The 20,253-nt window shown below is 38.5% G+C and overlaps 1 pseudogene; it reads left to right on the top strand.

Moving 5' to 3' along the window:
- The first annotated feature begins 4,511 nt into the window (after window positions 1-4,511).
- The window catches only part of LOC129892473 (uncharacterized), a 37,637-nt pseudogene continuing 21,895 nt past the window's right edge, over window positions 4,512-20,253 (top strand).

Raw genomic sequence — 20,253 nt, 5'->3', positions numbered from 1 at the left:
GTGGGTGCATGTCTCACCAACGAGTCAAACTCAAGGCTATAGTCTCTAATGCTCCTGCCATTTTGCCTTAACTGCAAAAAATTATCAACTCTGGCTCGCTTCATTTCCGGAGGTAGAAAGTGGTTAAGGAAGGCTTCCACAAACTCATCCTAGACTGCTAAAGGAGCATCCTCGCCTCTTGATAGTTTCCAAGACTCATACCAATTAACGGCTACGTCACGCAGTCGATATGAAGCCAATTCAACAGACTCAGTCTCAGAAGCCCCAATTACTGTTAACGTATGCTGCATCTGTTGAATGAACTCCTGTGGGTCATCTATGGGTCTCGACCTATAAAACTCTGGAGGGTTATAAGTCAAGAAGTCACGAACCCTCAAGCTGTCATGTCTATCTACATCATCGGCTCCTAGCCTATGCCTTCGAGCCTGCCCTGCTACTATCCTAGTCAGCAATTGAACCGCATCTCTCATGGCCCTATCTTCCGGCCCTGGCTGTAGGGCTGGAGGTTCAGGCTCTGGAGTCTCGGGTTCTGCAGCTGCTGCTTCCCTATGTTCCTCTAGAAGTGGCGGTGTAGTAGAGCTTGCTGCTGCTCTATGCTGCTCTAAAAGTAATGGTGTAGTAGAACTTACGGACTGGAGCGTAGTCCCCGGCATAGACTGGGCACGCGCCCTTGTAACTCTTAGGGTCTGACAAGTTTCCCCTGCTACTAATTTGCCCTTCTGGGCAGCTATTGCTTTCCTTGAAGGCATTACTGTAAACAGAATAAATCGTTAGGAAGGAATCATCTTAATATTACCGCTCTATCGCATGATGTAAGGTAAAAAAATAGACAATATCCTAAATGTCCTGTAGCCTCCTGTTTATAGATGTGGTGCACAACACACTGATAAACAAGCCACTATTAGACACGGTCTGTAGACACTTCAAGGATGAACAGCTCTGATACCACTTATGTCACGACCCATCCCCGTAGGCTGCGACTGGGTGCCCTAGCAAGACACTCGCATGCACTCCTGGTAACCATAATTAAATATGTCACCTATTTGGGTCACAACGTCTCAGTAGGCAACACGACTTACAAGCGGAAGAGCCTATCGTAGCATGTAGGGTCATCCCGTTTTAAATACATATGCGAGCCGAAAGGGATGCCACGATAAAGGGAACGTCCCAGAATATAATTCATACAGACACAACTAAACACGCATGTATACACAACCCACACACGTATCTACAGACCTCTAAGAGTATTAGTGATAACATAAGGCAGGACAGGACCCTCGCCGTACCCCTGAATAAACAAATATACATTAGAGGTTTAGTACCAAACGCTAGGCTCCGACACAGTAGAGCTTTTCCCAAACTTGCCGAGTGGAACCCTAGGCTGGCTGATCCCCAAAGCGCGCGTCTGTACCTGCGGGCATGAAATGCAGCCACCCCGAGGAAAGGGGGTCAGTACGACATATGTACTGAGTATGTAAGCATATAACAGTATATAAGGAATTACAGTTAAAACAGGGATACAGGGCAAGTATAATATTTAGCTATTCACCGTACCTGCATCTTATAAAACAAAGTCACACATACTATTATCACGTACCGTACTCAGCCCGTTCAGGGACTTGGTGTAACAATTATATTATTCTGCTATCTAGAGCACATATGTATTATTAGTGTTGTGGAACGCACAGCCCGGTCCATGTATATAGCAAGTACATGCCGAGGAACGACGGCCCGATCCTTATATCATGTCATAATAATGATAATGCTGAGGTATGATGGCCCGATCCATATCTCATATAACAGTGCCGAGGTACGACGGCCCGATCTGTATAATGCATAATAGTGCCAAGGTACGACGGCCCGATCCGTATACATGCATATCATATAACAACGCCGAGAAACGATGGCCCGATCCATATATAATGTAATATGCATATAAATACATGTAGGACTCATCAGCATATCAAATATCCCTCAACCATTATCATAGAGTATGCCCAAGAACCCCCAGGTGTAGGAGCTTACACATCCCATCACTATTCAGCATATAGAAGGCTTGAGAGTCATAGTTCAAATACCTTAAGACCTTTGACGTTCAATTGTGACTACAAGTCATGAATAATACCCAAAACTTATGAATGGAGTTACCTCCAGATCCATGCCCTAGATTACCCACGATCCAGTCTCTTTGGAGGTAGGAAAAGACAAGCTTTACATGTACTACCTTTTTATCAATTTAGTAGGTAGTGGACAAAACTCTTAACTCATACTCAGATTTTTAGAATGGAACAATTACCAATTTCACATACATAATTCTTACTTCTAAGACATGCCAGAAAGAAGAAAGGGTAGCTTCACATACCTCTTGTGAGTTACTTTTTATCCCGTTCGCCTCGTCGTCCTTTGAACCTATTCAACATAAAAGTAATATGAATATCAAACTTTCTTAACTTTCCATTATCTTAGGTTACACCTTAGTATTAATGGAATCCATTTCCTTAGTCGTTTCCTCGACTAGTTCTTTAGTTTGTTAAGGTGTTAACAAAAATTGGGCAGCACCTCCCCTACAATGTACCCTATCCGGATTTCCAATTAGGTCCCTAAGACCTACAGCCAACCAACAACAACAACCTGCAGCATATGTTTAAGCAATTCACAACAACAATATACAACATAAACTTCAAACGACTTATTCAAAAATACGATATCACAATAGGGCATCTAGCCTTTATTTTGTAACGCCTTTAATTATACGAAACGAGGGGTCATGTGTCTTCAACCAGCAGCACCCTAACCCACTTTAAAACACATTTAGGCCCTGCAACCACACATCACACCCCTGCAGCAACCATTCACAATAACAACACTTTACTTCGACTACAATTCGACTATAACGACTATAATTTAGATTGCTTCGAACGTTACACATTGCTATGACATTTTTACACTTCCAGCATCATACAAGGTGCGTAATACACCATATGACAACACCATAAACTTCAAATTAGAATAAAAGACCTTACCTTACGTTAAACTTGTCAAAACTATCAAAATGTGAATTCTGGACAGCTTACTATCTTGTATTGTCGCTTAGTTTCGAAGGGGTAATTGAGGGAAACAGGATTTGTGTCCTTAATGAAAGTTATATACATGTGTCTTAGAGTCGCATAAAATTTTGAATTATCCCTACATCAATTTTGTACAAAAAGATATTCCCAAGATACCAACAGCAGTCCTTGTAAAATTTCTAAAACGAAATCTGGGCAGCAGCTCCCCCATGCTTCACCACCATTTTTCGAGCAGATAAAAGAAAAAATAGGTTTTAGAGGCTAAATAAAAGTTATATCCCTATGAAATATCTTTCCAAAACATCTTGAATCACTTAAAATGAAGCCTTACACAAGGAGTTATACTCATTTTACTAATAGTGGTATCTTCAAAAATGGGTCTGTTAACAAGAACAAAAACTCCTCTTTTCCCTAACGATAAATTTTATGTTGTTAAACACCATCATATCATCATAGGATACCTTAAATAATTAATTCACGGAAAGAAATCGGGACTTACCTTTCTTGGTCACCAAACCCGTAGCTATACTCTCTCTTGTTCTTGGTTTTTCTCTCAAGTTATTTTTTGAAGAGAGAAGGCTGAAATGTGATAAATTTTCAGCACTTTACACATATATATCCTTTTGGAAGGTGACACATGTCACAACCTTAGGCAGCCACGTCATTACATGCCACCAATCATATGCTGACACATGGCAGTGTGGGTCCCACCTAGGTGTGTCACCTACTTGCTTGTCACCTGCCTGCTTGTCACCTGCTTGCTTGTCACCTGCCTGCTTCGCTTTCGTAAGTTCGGAAACTAGATTTTGCTCCCTTTCATAGGTTTGTCCTCTCAACTAGTTTAAGTATGTACAACATCCAAGTTGGTGGCTTACGTAAGTAAATGGAGTACCACGACTCATTATTCGGCCTCCAACTCTTTCCAGATTCTTATAAACCTATTCCCAACCGTTACTACTTGGGTGAAGTCTCATAGATAACATGTATCACGCGGCAATATTTTTAACAAAAACATGCTACACTGTACAAAACTATGGGGTGTAACATTTATCCCCCTCAAAACCCTTTTATCTTGCCTAATAATACAGGCCTCACCTTTTCGGCTTTACAAAATTTTATTGAAAATGATGTCGCAAAAATTAGCATAAAGGAAATTAATAATTTGATTGCTCAAAATAATTATTTGAGTCTTTATGTTAAGGTCATTGGTGAACACATTAGTTCTCTCGATGCTAAACTTGAGCAATTAATCTTGCTATAAAAAATATTAAAAGAAACTAACCTTCTGATATAGCTTCCACAGTAGAAAACAAGGTCCTTTTCCAGACTCCTACTCATATTCACTGACCTATAGAGGTAAAGGATTTTAAAACTAAGACATTAACCGATTTAGAAGAACTTCTTGAAAAGAAATTAGCAAACTTAAATGCTAAACCTATTGGCATGATAACCAACCCTCCAATAGAGGACGATATTTCTGAACTTAAGCCATTTCGGTTCAATGGCACTAAAATAAATTCTAAGTTTAAATCCGGTAGCAGATATGCTACTAAATCTTCTATGATAACCTATTATTATCCTCGCCCTACTCCTCAAGATGTTCTTATAGAAGAAAGAAATTGGATCAAAACTAATATATCTTATAGTGGTAATCAAATTTATGAATGGAATATTGATGGCTTAACTGATAGACAGGTCTCCATCCTTCTACATAGAATGTTAATGTACGCCACCATTTGTAAATCTACAAATCACAACAGTGACCATACCACTTGTAAAATGATAGTAGCAGGATTTATAGGCCAATTATGAGGTTGGTGGGATAAGTTTTTAACAAATGATATTCGTACGGCTATAGTTTCTTCAATTAAAAGGTAAGTAACAATAGAGGCAGTCATCTCTGAAGAAGGGACATCTCAAAGACTAGTCGAGAATGTTCGACAAGATGTTGTTTATACTTTGATATTCACCATACTTGAACACTTCAATGGTAGATTTACCAACCAAAATGAAACCCTTAGGACACTTCTAAATGAACTACGTTGAAGATATTTAGGAGAATTTAGGTGGTATAAAGACACTTTTTTAAGTCGAGTAATGGACTTGCCAGAAAGTAATAATGTTCATTGGAAGACTAAATTTATAGATGGCCTTCCTCCTTTATTTGCAGAAAGAGTTCGAAAAACTCTACGGGGAACTCATTTTGCTATTCCTTATGATATCTTCACTTATTGCCAGTTAATTGGAACTTGCACTCAAGAAGGATTAAATCTATGTAATGAGCTTAAACTAGCTCAGTAATTAAAGGCAAAAAGCAAAATAGAGAAGTCTCAATTAGGAGATTTTTGTACTCAATTTGCTGTTGCAGGCCCTTCTCATAAATCAAGTAAAAAATTCAAAAAACATCATCGTTCTAGGGAAGATAGACCCTATAAATATCACCGGAGTAAGGAAAAATGTGAGGCAAAAAGAACTCACCGTAAATCTACTAGATTTACAAAAAAAAATTCTAAAAGAGATCTTAGCAAAATAAAATGCTACGAGTGTGGTCAATATGGGCATATTGATCCAAATTATAAATTTCAAAAGCTATAAAGCTTAAACCTTGATAAAGATATTCATGATAAAGTATATGGTTTATTATATACTTCGGGTTCAGAATCAAATTATTCCTTTAAAGACGAATCAAGTACTGAAGAATCTGAAAGTGAAGTTGCACTTATTGATTTCTCTGATAATGAGAAAGAAGCTTCTCCTAAATGTGGTATTTATTACACAGGTAATAATTGTTCTTGCAAAACTGATGAGTTTTATAAACTACAGTCTCAATTTCAAGATTTAAATATGCATACTATCACTTCTAATAATATAATTGAACTACTGAAAGAAATTTCTGATGATGAAACTAGGAGCAAAATCATTAATATGGCCTCTGCAACTAGCTCCTAGTCAAATAAAACCAAAACTAAAATTGATATTGATTCGAAACCATACTCTCTAACAGAAGTTTGATACAAAGACTAATACCACTGTTAGAGATACTTCTTTGGATGATTTAAAATTTGAAGTTGAAAAACTTAAACAAGAGATTAAATCTCTCAAACAAAGTCAAATTATTCATAATCATCGGATTTCTCAATTAGAAAACCTTGATCAACAAGAATCACCATCTCCTACTAATAAAGGAAAAGGTATTATTGATGAAAATGAAAAGGTCGAAGAAATTATGGAAACTCCTAAAGATAATTCATTTTTAAGAATGTTATAGATTGTAACTGCGCATAGATGGTATATTAAATATACCATTTTAATTAACAATGAGTTTACTATTACTAACACAGCTATGATTGACAGCGGAGCAGATGTTAGTTGCATTCAAGAAGGATTAATCCCTGTTAGATATTTTGAAAAAACAACACATGCAATTAAATCTGCATCTGGTAATGCTTTAAATATAAAGTATAAACTGTCTAATACGTATATCTATCAGAATAAAGTCTGTATTCCTCATTTCTTCTTATTAGTGAAAGATAAAATACACCCTCCAATTACACTTTAAATTCCTTTCATTAATACTATATATCTTTTTTCTAAAATAAATTCTAAAGGATTCACTGCTAGCTATAATAATAAGGATATCTCCTTTACCTTTCTAACTGAACTAGTTACTCAAAACATTAATGCTTTAATTGAAATGAAACAGAAGCATGTTAATTCTTTACAACTAGAAATATGCAATTTAAATATTCTAGATACATTGAAACCTACTAAGGTACAAGAGAAGATTAAATTAATCTTTAAACAATTAGCAATTGATGTTTGTGTTGATCATCCTGGTGCTTTCTTAAATAGGAAAAGGCATATTGTCACTCTTCCATATGAAGATAATTTTAGTGAAGATAATATTCCCACTAGAAGGTTCCTAAGGGTTTCATTTTTGTTAGTAAATTGTCACGACCCAAGCCTAGGGCCTAGACGTCATATGGCGAATGAGAAACCCGAAAGTACTTCAAACAAGCCTCTTAGAATTCTTTTAGCCTTTAATAGGTAATAATGATAAATAAACAAGAGGAAATCATAATAGTAAATCTTCACCTTACATATGTCCAACAATACCTCTAACTATTAGATTTAACGGGACTAAGACAAGTCCCTAGCTCACCCTCAATTCTAATAGAAGAAATAACATAGTAAAATATCTCAACATATCATAAGCTAAAAAGATAAAGGAGTACTGTTTCCGGAACATGGGAACTCACCAAAAGTAGTCTTCAACGAAATCTCAACTAGCCACGTAGAGGAGAACGAGGAGGAGCACTGGTCCCTACATGGTGATATCATGTAGGCAAAAGAGTATGCGTTAGTACTTTGAATGTACTAAGTATGTAAAGATGCATGAACATTGAGGAAACATTATAACATTTATGTATTATGGAACATAATGTAATGCATGCATAATAAATCATATAGATATCCTTTAAAACATTCATTTTGTGGGAAAATAACCATAACCAACATTTAAGACCATGTGAGCTATTACATGGAATCCAACATAACCCCCTACGTTGGCCGAGAAGACTACTTGCCAGGTAGAACTGCGTCAACTTCATTCATTTCTTTAACTTTAACTTTAAGGGCTATTTATGGATCCATTAGCCTAAGCCTACAAGGGCTCCTATGTTGGCACATAGTTAATGAGACAAGGGGTTGCTACTAGGATTCCCTTACCGAATCCCACCTCAATGCCTCATTCGGTGCTAAGTCAATCCCACAGAATAGTTTAATACTTTAAAATATTCATAGCATATAACTTGAGAATTCAAACATCATATTCGGTAGAATAGCTCATTAAAATATTTAAAAAATCAAATATGTAAGAATTGTCCTTATTGCATAAAGAATCCATCATTCATATCATTTCATCATTCTTTATTTTCATAAGACTCCCTTTTGATCATAGATATTGCTGTCACAAACATTCATTTGGAGTCAAGGCTTTCAAGTCAAACTTTATTAAAAACATAGTAAAATTAGGTGGGTTCAAATCACTTCAACTTGCAAATATGTATGTAAATAAATATACATAAATACTTTGAAATCCATTAATTAAAAATCATGCTTTAAACAACCCACCATTAATTTCAAGAACCTTTAAACAGATAAATACAGGAATTACTTGTAAACCATCAATTCATACATATAAAATTATATTGCATCAAAATAGAGCAATAATTATTAATTTTACCATGATTCATACTATTAAGTAAAAATAAGAATTAACATAAGAAAATATTACTTGAAATCAAGAGATTTAGTTGAAAAATTTTTGTACTACATGAGTGAAAGAACAATGGATTAACACCCACATAACTTAGAGTGAAACTTAAAGAAAATAAACATAATTTATCATATAATCAAAATAATTTAGGCATGAGAGTGGAAGGAATACTCTCATTGAAGCCTTACATACCTAGAATCCGAAGCTTTAGTCAGAATCGAAAGACTTAATGAACACCCTTGAGTCCTAGCTTTTCTCCTCGCCGGAATATTTTATGTACTACCCGAAGTATATGAATCACCAAAATAGTATTTCTTCTAATAAGAACTAAAACTATATTTGAGAATATGTAAAGAAGTGTATAGAGAGAAGATTTGCTTGAGAAAGCTTGATGAATAAAATGAGGAAATAAGGTGAGTATTTATAGGTGAGAAAGAGGGACCTAACAATAAATAAAATAATTATAAAGAAAAATATGAAAATTTAATAAAAAATTATGATGTCATGGATGATGTTAATTGGAGGACAATTTATGTCATGAGTGATGTCAAATGTATCCAGATCTTTTCATGGGAGGTGAAATGAGTTATCTTTGACAGAATACTACTTTTCGGAGCTTCTTTTGAACAAGATAAATTCATTATTAGCATTTGGTGTCTCTAAGAATTGTAGATATAGAAGTCTAGTTTCATGTCGTTCAAGAATCAACCAATTTGTAGCATCCTACAGTGAGATATGAATTTTCTTCTACAAACACTCTATTTCGTCACAACACACTGTCTTACAATAATTAATTTATTTGACCTACTTAACCTTTGAAACTTAAATTATGGTCTCACAAAAGTTGTAGGTAATGATCTTGTGGTTACTCAGAAATTTGAATCACCCAATTTGGACAATCCTATAAAAAGTTATGACCAAAATATAGAGGCTGTATCATTTTTAGGTGAGAATTGAAACATCGTATACAACATTTTTAGGGGATGTTACATTATCTCCCCTTTGAAAAAATTCTGTCATGACCCAACCCCGTGGGCCGCGACTGGGGTCCGACCTAGACCCCCTTATGCGTATATATCAATTACCCTTAAGTTGAACCGTGTGTGATGTGATACCATACACAAACCCTAATAGGTCAAAAACGTTTTTTCATAAACCTGTAGCCTCATTCACCTATATCATGACAGGAAAGGTCATGCGAGCCGACGAGGCTGCCATACCACGAAAATATTTGCAATTCGTCGGATGAGCACAACTGAAACAAACTTACAAATAACCCACATACACATATATCTACAGACCTCTAAGAATGGTAACAGCAACATATGGTGGGACAGGGCCCCCGCCGTACCCCTGGACAAATAAATATATACATATCAAATGACCAGCATCAAAAGTTAGGCTCCGGAATAGTGGAGCGCTCCCAACATCGCTGAGTGGAAACCCTAAGCAAGCGGACTTCCAAAATGAACATATGTACCTACGGGCATGAAACGTAGCCCCCCAAAGAATGGGGGGTCAGTACGATATATGTACTGAGTATATAAAGCATGGACTGTAACTAGTAAAGCCATTACCAAAACAGAAGGTGCAAAAATGAGCAAACTATCCAGAATACCAAAATGCTTTACATAACCACAAATAATGTATGCAGAGAAACATATGCCATATCCGGTCCCATTATGGGACTCGGTGAACAAATACAAAATGTGGTCGCCGCCCCGTCACTGGTGCCACAGCACATCATAACTCCAGAGTAGGAAATATCTCCGTAAATATTATCATATCATATCAGATGGTCATATCAGATCATATCATATCATGTGTGTACATGGCACATCATAACTCCGTAATTCCCATGTACAGGTTGTACCTGCTGCCTCACGTCGGGGCACGGCGAACAAAGCAGAAAAGTATGCATGATAACAAAACCTGGCCCGGGCTTGGTGAAAAAAGCATTGAGGCATCCACGAGTGGAGTAGTGAGAAACCAAATGCAATTTAAATCAAATTTGAGACTCGATGGAATAATCAAAATAAGCTATCATTCAAAATCCATACAAGGATCATATCAAGTACCTTTTGAAAGTTACTATGGGTTATATCAAAATAGAACTTTTGGGAATTATATAAACATATCAAGGCATAACAAAATATATTTTGGAAGTCGAGAAGTTGGTCATTCTAGAGGCTTTACGAACAGGAACTTCTTTAAAATCATATGAAAGTTATATACTTGTTTCTTAAAATCCATGCTGAAAAGGAATATTAGCTTTATATACTTATGTCAAAGAAATGCTAAAAGAAAGTATAAGCCTTACATACGTGTGCCAAAACATGCCAAAAGAAAGAAACTTTAACTTTACATACTTATACCAAAACATGCCAAAAGAGGGAATAACTTTACATACCTGTTACGGGTTACTTTTTATCCCGTTCGTCTCGTCGTCCTTTAAACCTAAGTAACATAAAATAAATATGAGTATCAACCCTTCTTAACTTTCCAGCATCTTAGGTTACACCTTAGTATTAATGGAGTATATTTCCTTAGTCGTTTCCTCAACTAGTTCTGTTATTCGCTAAGGCGTCGACGAAAATTGGACAGCACCTCCCCTATAATGTGCCCTATCCGAATTTTCAATTAGGTCCCTAAGACCTACAGCCAACCAACAACAACAACCTGCAGCAATTCATACCAACAATATACAACATAAACTCCAAACGACTTATTCAAAAATACGGTATCACAATAGGGCGTCTAGCCTTTATTTCGTAAAACCTTTAATAGTGCAGAGAGGAGGGTCGTGTGGCTGAAACCAGAATCTCCCCCACCTTATTTAGAACATATTTAGACCCTGAAACATGCACCACACAACCAGCAGCAACCTCCACATACATAACGCCTCATTTCGATTACAATTCCACTATGACAACTTCAATTTTACATTGTCTTCAACGTCAAACATTTCTACCATGTTTTTACATTTCCTGCAACTTAAACGACATATATAACCCTTATTAAAACACCATAAACTCCAAATTGAAAGGAGAAACCTTACCTTACCCAAAATTGGCCAGAACTCGCCAAAGTTGTTAAAACGTGAATTCTGCACAACTTACTGTCTCGTATTGTCTCTTAGTTTCGAAGGGGTAATTGACGGAAACAGGATTTGTGGCCCCAAGGAAAGTTGTAGACATGTGTCTCAAGGTCGCATACCATTTCGAATCATCCCTACAAAAATTTTGGTACAAAGAGATATGCCCAAAATACCAACAACAGTCTGTGTAGGATTTCCAAAACGAAATCTGGACAGCAGCTCCCCCAAGCTTCACCACCATTTTTGGAGTAGAGAAAAGCAAAACTGGGTTGTAGAGTCTAAATGAAAGTTGTATACCTATGAAATATCTTTCCAAAACATCTTTAACCACTTGAAACGGAGCTATACAAAACGAGGTATACTAATATTACTAACAGAAGTACCTCTTCTTTTGGACCAACCCGTAGCTCCTCCTCTTTGTTCTCTCAAGTTTTCTCTCAACTCTCTCTTATTTTTTTCTAAGTGTAAAAGGATAATAAGATAACTTAGTCATCAAAAGGAACATATATATCCTTATTAGAAGTGACACGTATCATCCCCTAAGGGTGACATGTGTCAAACTCTCATTGGGCCACTTCATCCATGCAACCTATCCATGGTTGCCATGTGGTAGGTGGGGTCCACCCCAGGGTGTGTCACCTTCTGCAACGTGTCACTTTCATATGCTTCCACGTGTACCTATCACGTGCTGCCATGTGTCAAGTAGGTGAGTCACCTACTTTCTTCAAGTAGGTGCGTCGTTTCCTTATTTCCCTTTTGTGGGTTCGTAATCTCATCGCACTTCAAGAGCTTATGTATTCCTTGCTACTTAGTCTCAACACTTACTCGAGTAGCTTAAGTATGTAAGACCTCCAAGTTGGTATCTTACGCGAGTTAATCGAGTCCTACGACTCATTTCTCGGCCTCCAACTCCTTTCGAATTCTTATAACCTTATTTCCAATCTTCCTTATTATGAAGCATTTCATTCTCCTTTCCTTGGAGTTATTTGATAGCATTATCAACTATCCAACTCACATAATGACTTTTAAGAAACTTAAGAGCCTTCCCAGAAACTTGAGAAGCTTAAGAAGCCTTCTAAGGTTCCAAAGTACGGGATGTAACATCCTTCCCCCCTTTAGAACATTCGTCCCCGAATGTTAACTAGCCTCATAAGGTCTTACGAGTGCTTCAGGATTCTTCTGTACTGGTTGCCATTCATAGGCCTTGTATTAACTCATATGGTCTATTTAGGAAGGTAGATTACCTGTAGGCATAGGGAACAGGTGATATTTCTTTTCCATTTCTTCTTTCTAGTTCCTTTACCACACATCATATTACACCCTTTACACGAACATGTGTAGGAGCTTAAAATAGCCCAAAAGATGCTTTAGCATCACCATACTAGTCTGTACGTAAACCTGTATCATTTCTTACTTCCTTCCTCTACTTACCCTTGAGTTTCCTCATATTCTAGTATAGGAGAGATGTCTCATCCTTTCCTTGTTTTGCTGCTTGTACACCACAATATTAGTAGTCAGTAACTTTGTGCATGATACCACTGGTTTCAAAACAACTCATGGCCCTATTACTTACTTGGGTTGACCCTTATATATTGGAGGTCAAAGGATCATATACTTTACTAGTATGGTGTCCAAAGTAACATCCAGAATTAGAGGATGGCATACCAAAATTCTCAGTTATGGGGGGAGAGCTGCTCTTGTGAAGTATGTGTTACAGTCCCTCCCAATTCATCTCTTATCTGCTGTGATTCCAACTTCCACTACACTCAAACAAATAAAGTCCCTAATAGCAGACTTCTTTTGGGGATGGGACAAAGAAAAAAGAAAATACCATTGGGCATCATGGGAGACCCTCAGCTACCCAACAGATGAAGGAGGTGTTGGCATGAAAAATCTGAAAGATGTCTGCCTAGCAATGCAATATAAACAATGGTGGATTTTCAGGTCTAAGAAGACTCTATGGGGGAGCTTTCTGAGGGCCAAGTATTGCCAAAGGGCAAATCCAGTAATCAAGAAATGGGACACTGGTCAATCAATTATGTGGAAACACATGATGACAAACAAAGCTGAGATTGAGCCTCATATACAGTGGCACCTTAACTCAGGCTCTTGCAGTTTTTGGTGGGATGATTGGCTAGGAATTGGCCCCCTAGCTTATCACAAAGACTGTCTACCTAGACTTAACAATACCACTGTCTCCAAGTTCCTGAAGAATGGAGAATGGGATGAAGAGAAGGTGAGGCAACATGCACCACAGCATCTGATACAGAAGATTCTTAGTTTTTCCTTCAAGTATCAACCTAACATCCCAGATACAGCCTACTGGAAGCTGACCTCAGATGGAAACTTCACTTGTGCTTCAGCTTGGAACAAGATCAGGCCAAAAAGGAACAAAACAATGACTGACACTTATGTATGGCATAAGAATATACCTTTTAAGATATCCTTTCTAGTTTGGAGAACTCTCAGAAGCAAGTTGCCCACTAATGAAAGTATTGAGAAATTTGGTCATGCACCTGTTCAGTGCTCTTGTTGCTACAGGTCAGGTTGGGATAATATAGATCATATATTCATCTCAGGACACATGGCTAGACATATATGGAATTATTTCTCTGATTGTTGGGGTATACATCACAGCAGCAGCCCCATGAGGAACACTCTGATGAAATGGTGGTTGGTTAAACCAAATAATGAAGTCCATAAACTATTAATGCAAGCTACCCCCATATTCATCTGTTGGAATCTATGGAAGAACAGATGTGCTAGCAAATATGGAGGAAAAAAGTCAAGCAGTACTAGAGTGAAGTTCTCAATTATCAAAGAACTTTACATGCTGATCTTCACAGCTTTCCCTTACCTTAGCTGGCCAAGTGACTGGAAGGAGCTAATAATTATGGTGGAAAGCTGCAGTCAGGAGCTGAAAATCACCCAAGTTAGTTGGCACAAACCAACTTACAATGTGGTTAAATTTAACACTGATGGAAGTGCTTTGAATAATCCTGGGAAAATTGGAGCTGGGGGCATCCTAAGAGACCACAAAGGAAACCTCCTTTATGCATTTGCTGCACCACTTGGAGTTGGTTCTAACAACCAAGCTGAGGTACAGGCTGCACTTCTGGGCATCACTTGGTGCATTCAACATGGCTACAGCAGGGTCCTACTGGAGGTTGACTCTGAATTACTTGTGAAATGGCTAAAACAAGAGATTACACCACCCTGGACTATCAGGAATTACATCACAGACCTGCAGGAGCTGATCATAATGCTGGATTTCTTTCAATGCAAGCACATCTATAGGGAAGCTAATTTTGTTGCAGATACACTTTCCAAGCATAGCCACAGTGTAGACAGCATGGTTCAATTCTACAATCCTCAATAGCTTCCTAAGGAAATAAGAGGATACTACATCCTAGACAAAATGGGGATGCCAAATTTTAGGAGGACAAAACTGAAGAGGATCAAACAACCTCCTTGAATTGTATACCATTAATAGTAGTACAGAACTCCCTATGTATAAATTCATAGTTAGGAGTTTTGTAAAGGGGAGAGTCTCCCTTGTTTATTGCCTTCCTAGAGCAATCAACATACCCCTAGAGGTAAGGATTAGAGTAGATATTTTCTTTTTTCTTTTCATGCTTGATTGTGTAGGTACCAGCAGATTTGGAAAAAGGGAACAAACAAATGCAAGCCAGGTGAGGTTTGCTTCTTGGCACAGCAGCTGCAAAATGAACCAATGGATAACTTGGAGATGGCCTTGGAGCTGCAAGAATGCTGTAGAGATGCAGCACAGGAATCAGCAAAGGGAAGTTTCCTTTTGTTTGTTTATCTGGTGCAAGTATCATGAAGCTTTGAGCCTGGTATTGGAGTTTCAGCAGCTGAGATTGGAATTCTTGGACCAACAACCTACCATAGACCTGCAGCATCTCAGCAACATCACTTGCATATGCTACACTACAGCAGCAACAGGATCCTGCATAAGGAATCCTTTGTACTGCAAATTCAGATTGCCTCTTACCTTCCTCAACAACAACACCCTCCAGCAACAGATCCACCAACTTGCAACACTAAGGGAACACCAACAAGTCATTAGTAGTAGTTACTATAACTTGCAGAATTGTTTGTATGTGTGTTTTTCTGTCTCTGTTGGTGGGTGCAGGTACCTTAAGGAGCTAATCCTGATCACAACTAAGGGTCCCCCCTTGGAAGTAACTTGCAACAACATGCATCTTAACCTCCTTTACTATGGAAGTAATTTGGAGCTACAAAAGAACCTGCAGCAGCCTGTGCATCTATCTTCCTTGTTTGTCTTCTTGTCACTTGTCTCTACAGGTTCAAGTTACCTCAACAAAAGAGAAGCAACAACCTGGCATGCTAGAACTTCACCAAATAGTCAGCCTCTCATTCAGGCCAACACCCTCCCTACAACATCTATACCTAAGCTTCAGCAGGGTAAGATGTGCAGGGTGAGTTGCAGCATGTGGACCTGCACCATGGCCTCAAAACTTTGCAGGATGGCAGCACATACTATTTTCACAAGGACCAAGAAGTTTCAGCCCAAACGGATAATTCGAGATGTTAGGCGAGCGACCTTGAAAAAATCAGCTGCCTTAAGCCTAAAGAGAGGGCCTTTAGTAATTTGGATCCTCCAACTTGGGAAACAAGCCTTCAAACTTTGCATGGCTAAAGGAGAGGATATATATGCTAACTTCATAAAGTTTCAGCTCAAATGGATAATTGGAGACGTTAGTCGAGCGACTTGGAAAATGATAACACCCTCCAAAGCTCTTACTGAGGTCCCTTCTTTATTGCTAGTCTGTGTATATTATGTTTTGTTTGGGTTTTCTTGCTGCATTATTGCAGGTGTCTGGAGTGATATATCAGCATTCTTCAACAACAAATACATAGAGAAGAGCACAAGTACAACTTCCAAACACCCTGCAACCTCTAAGCTTCAGCAGGGCAGCAGGTGCAGGGTGAGGAGTCACTGGTGAACCTGTCCAAAGGCCCCCAAACTTTGCAGGATTGCAGCATATATTATTTTGACAAGGCCCAAGAAATTTCAACCCAAACGGATAATTGGAGACGTTAGGCGAGCGAGCTTGAAACAATCAGCTGTCTTAAGCTTAAAAAGGAATAATTTTGCTAAATGGAAGCTCCAACTTGGGAAACAAGCCTTCAAACTTTGCATGGCTAAAGGAAAGGATATATATGCAAACTTCAGAAAGTTTCATCTCAAACGGATAAGTGGAGACGTTAGTCGAGCGACATGGAAAATGCTCACAGGCTACAAAATTCTCTTTGAGACCCATTCTTTTCCTTTTAGTTGCTTGTGCAGGTATACTAAAGAACTCCTACACATGGAAGCTGCTGAACTGACACACTGCAACAACCAACAACATCAAACAACATATGGGAGTCTCTCAATATTGCAAATACAGAATTTGAGGAAGCCAGCTGCAACAGAGGAATGGCACCACATTCAGAACTGTTGGTACTGCTCTTGGAATTGTGTGTTTGCTTGTTTGTTTGTGCAGGTTGTTGGAGATACAGGCAACAGTGGAACTCAGATGGAACTCCAACAACCTCATAGACAACATCCAAGAACCAACAACAATATCATGAGTAGCTGTAACATGTTACATCTCCATCAACTTCATATACATACTGTGGGAACAAAACACCAAACAACTGCTCAACCACACACCAAACAACAACTCAACCACAGAGCTGAAGCTGAAAGTGCAGACTTGAAAGATGAAGTTCAACAGCATCAGCAACAACAGATGCCAAAAGCAACACACTCCCATGTACAGAACAACCAGGTTTGTTTGCTGCCTTGGCTACTTGTAGGTGCAGGTCTGCAGCAACCATACATTTGGACCCCCATGCAGGTGTTCGAATGCAGCTACACTTTTCTCCACAACAACTCCAAGGCTGTTGGCTACTATAGCTCCATATACTTCCTCTCCTTTCAGCCTCCTTAGCTGGTAATCATGATACTGATACAAAGGCACACTTCACCTGGATTTACTTGGTACGACAAGACTAAAAAGAGCAAAGATGAAAAGAATTTCCCATCCCATGTGAGATAGAAGTTTCGTATACTTGTTCTTCTTCAATGTAGCTATGTCTGGTATGTAGCATAGTTGGAATAGGACTAGTGTAGGTTACTTTCCTTTTTCTCATGGAAGGGGAGAGTCTCCCTCATTTATGCTTTCATAGTTGAATTGTACCGGGAGGAGTCCTCTCACAGGTTTACTGCTTTCTAGTTATAGTTAGTCTCTCTTTTTTTGTATCGGGGATGAGTTAGCCGACCTTAATAGGTTAGCCGACTTATGAACCACCATAGGATCGGAGGTAAGGTTTATGTCCCCCTCCTTGTATTTTATTTTGATTATTTATGTTAAGGCTTGGGGGTGTTGCTTAACCCCTGACTGTGCACGAGAGGTGGGAGCCTCGTGTAGGGTCTGTTCCAATAAAAAAAAAAAAAAAAAAAGTAACTTTGTTACCAACATCTTACCTTCAGTCGAGTATAGCCTGGCTATTCCTTACAGTATGTCTAAGTTTTCATCGTAATTCTCTTATTGTATTCATCCCCTTTGTATGCACCTATTCTTTGATGTCATACTATTCAAGTCCTTATTATTAATTCTCCGCACTGTCTCCGGTATCATGGCTTCTATTTGTTTATTGTTGGCCTTTAGATCTTATTAACTCGTGCCAGTATGGGATCTCATTTGAAGCCACTTCCCCCCTTTAGGGTGTACCATGTCACTATCTGTTGTGTTCTACCTTACACCCTTATTTCCAATTTTCCAATACGTATGATTCTTTTCCAACATATTCGGTATACTGCACCATATCTATGCCTTCTTTTATATCTTCCATACCTTTGGTTGTCTAGGTACGACAACTTAACACAATCATGAGGTGCTAATCCAGTTTAATTATGGGTACTCGAGTCACGTAGCAATTTATTCGAAGCTACTTTCTCACAAGGCTTTACTTATTTTCATAACTATCCTCATTATATTCACATCATATCCTGTTCGCATTCTACCCCATAGTATAACACTTCTTAACCTTCTTCATGATTCTTATTGTGGGTTACTTACCCTTCTTACTTAGTCTTATCCTTAATATGTCATTCTATCCAGAACTACCAGTCTTTTCTAAATCATTTTCCTTTTATTTCAAGGAAAATTTGGGCAGAATTTCCTCTATATTTCTTACTATCTCAACACCTGTACGCAGAAAATGCCAACAATGCCTCACAGGTGCAATACGTTTAAAGATATATATATAGGTATCATATCACGTCATATCACAGCCTCACAGGGCGCCCATAATTAACAATAGTATAACTGATGGACTTACCTCGTATGTCCAACTCGAACTACACCTGTTTAGACTTTCCGTCTACTTTTCCTTTCAATTTTCAACTTTACATATCAACCGTAATTCAATACCTTACCTGGCACCTATCATTCGTGCCTTGCTTACCTGCGTGCTGTGTAACTTCCAATATCGTCAGTAACCTTCTTATATTGATGTTGTCCTTCTGCTGAAATCACAAGTTAGTATGAGGAATTTCATTCCCTATGACTCGTCTCTATCGCACGATCGTAGATATGAAAGAAAGGTAACATCCTAAATGTCCTGTAGCCTCTTGTCTATAGATGTGGTGCACAACACACCGATAAACAAGACTCTACTAGACACGGTCTGTAGACACTCCAAGGACGAACTGCTCTGATACAACTTCTGTCACGACCCAACCCCGTGGGCCGCAATTGGGGTCCGACCTAGACCCCCTTATGTGTATATATCAGTTACCCTTAAGTTGAACCGGGTGTGATGTGATACCATACACAAACCCTAATGGGTCAAAAACTTTTTTTCATAAACCTGTAGCCTCATTCACCTGTATCATGACAGGAAAGGTCATGCGAGCCGACGAGGCTGTCATACCACGAAAACATTTGCAATACGTCGGATGAGCACAACTGAAACAAACTTACAAATAACCTACATACACATATATCTACAGACCTTTAAGAATGGTAACAGCAACATATGGCAGGAAGGGCCCCCACCGTACCCCTGGACAAATAAATATATACATATCAAATGACCAGCATCAAAAGTTAGGCTCCGGAATAGTGGAGCGCTCCCAACATCGCTGAGTGGAAACCCTAAGCAAGTAGACTTCCAAAATGAACATATGTACCTGCGGGAATGAAACGCAGCCCCCCAAAGAATGGGGGGTCAGTACGATATATGTACTGAGTATATAAAGTATGGACTGTAACTAGTAAAGCCATTACCAAAACAGAAGGTGCAAAAATGAGCAAACTATCCAGAATACCAAAATGCTTTACATAACCACAAATAATGTATGCAGAGAAACATATGCCATATCCGGTCCCATTATGGGACTCGATGAACAAATACAAAATGTGGTCGCCGCCCCATCACTGGCGCTACAGCACATCATAACTCCAGAGTAGGAAATATCTCCGTAAATATTATCATATCATATCAGATGGTCATATCAGATCATATCATATCATGTGTGTACATGGCACATCATAACTCCATAATTCCCATGTACAGGTTGTACCTGCCGCCTCACGTCGGGGCACGGCGAACAAAGCAGAAAAGTATGCATGATAACAAAACCTGGCCCGGGCTCGGTGAAAGAAGCATTGAGGCATCCACGAGTGGAGTAGTGAGAAACCAAATGCAATTTAAATCATATTTGAGACTCGATGGAATAATCAAAATAAGCTATCATTCAAAATCCAGAC

This window comes from Solanum dulcamara, chromosome 1, assembly GCF_947179165.1.
Source record: "Solanum dulcamara chromosome 1, daSolDulc1.2, whole genome shotgun sequence".
In the NCBI taxonomy this organism is placed as follows: domain Eukaryota; kingdom Viridiplantae; phylum Streptophyta; class Magnoliopsida; order Solanales; family Solanaceae; genus Solanum; species Solanum dulcamara.
This window is presented reverse-complemented; position numbering and strand designations above follow the sequence as displayed.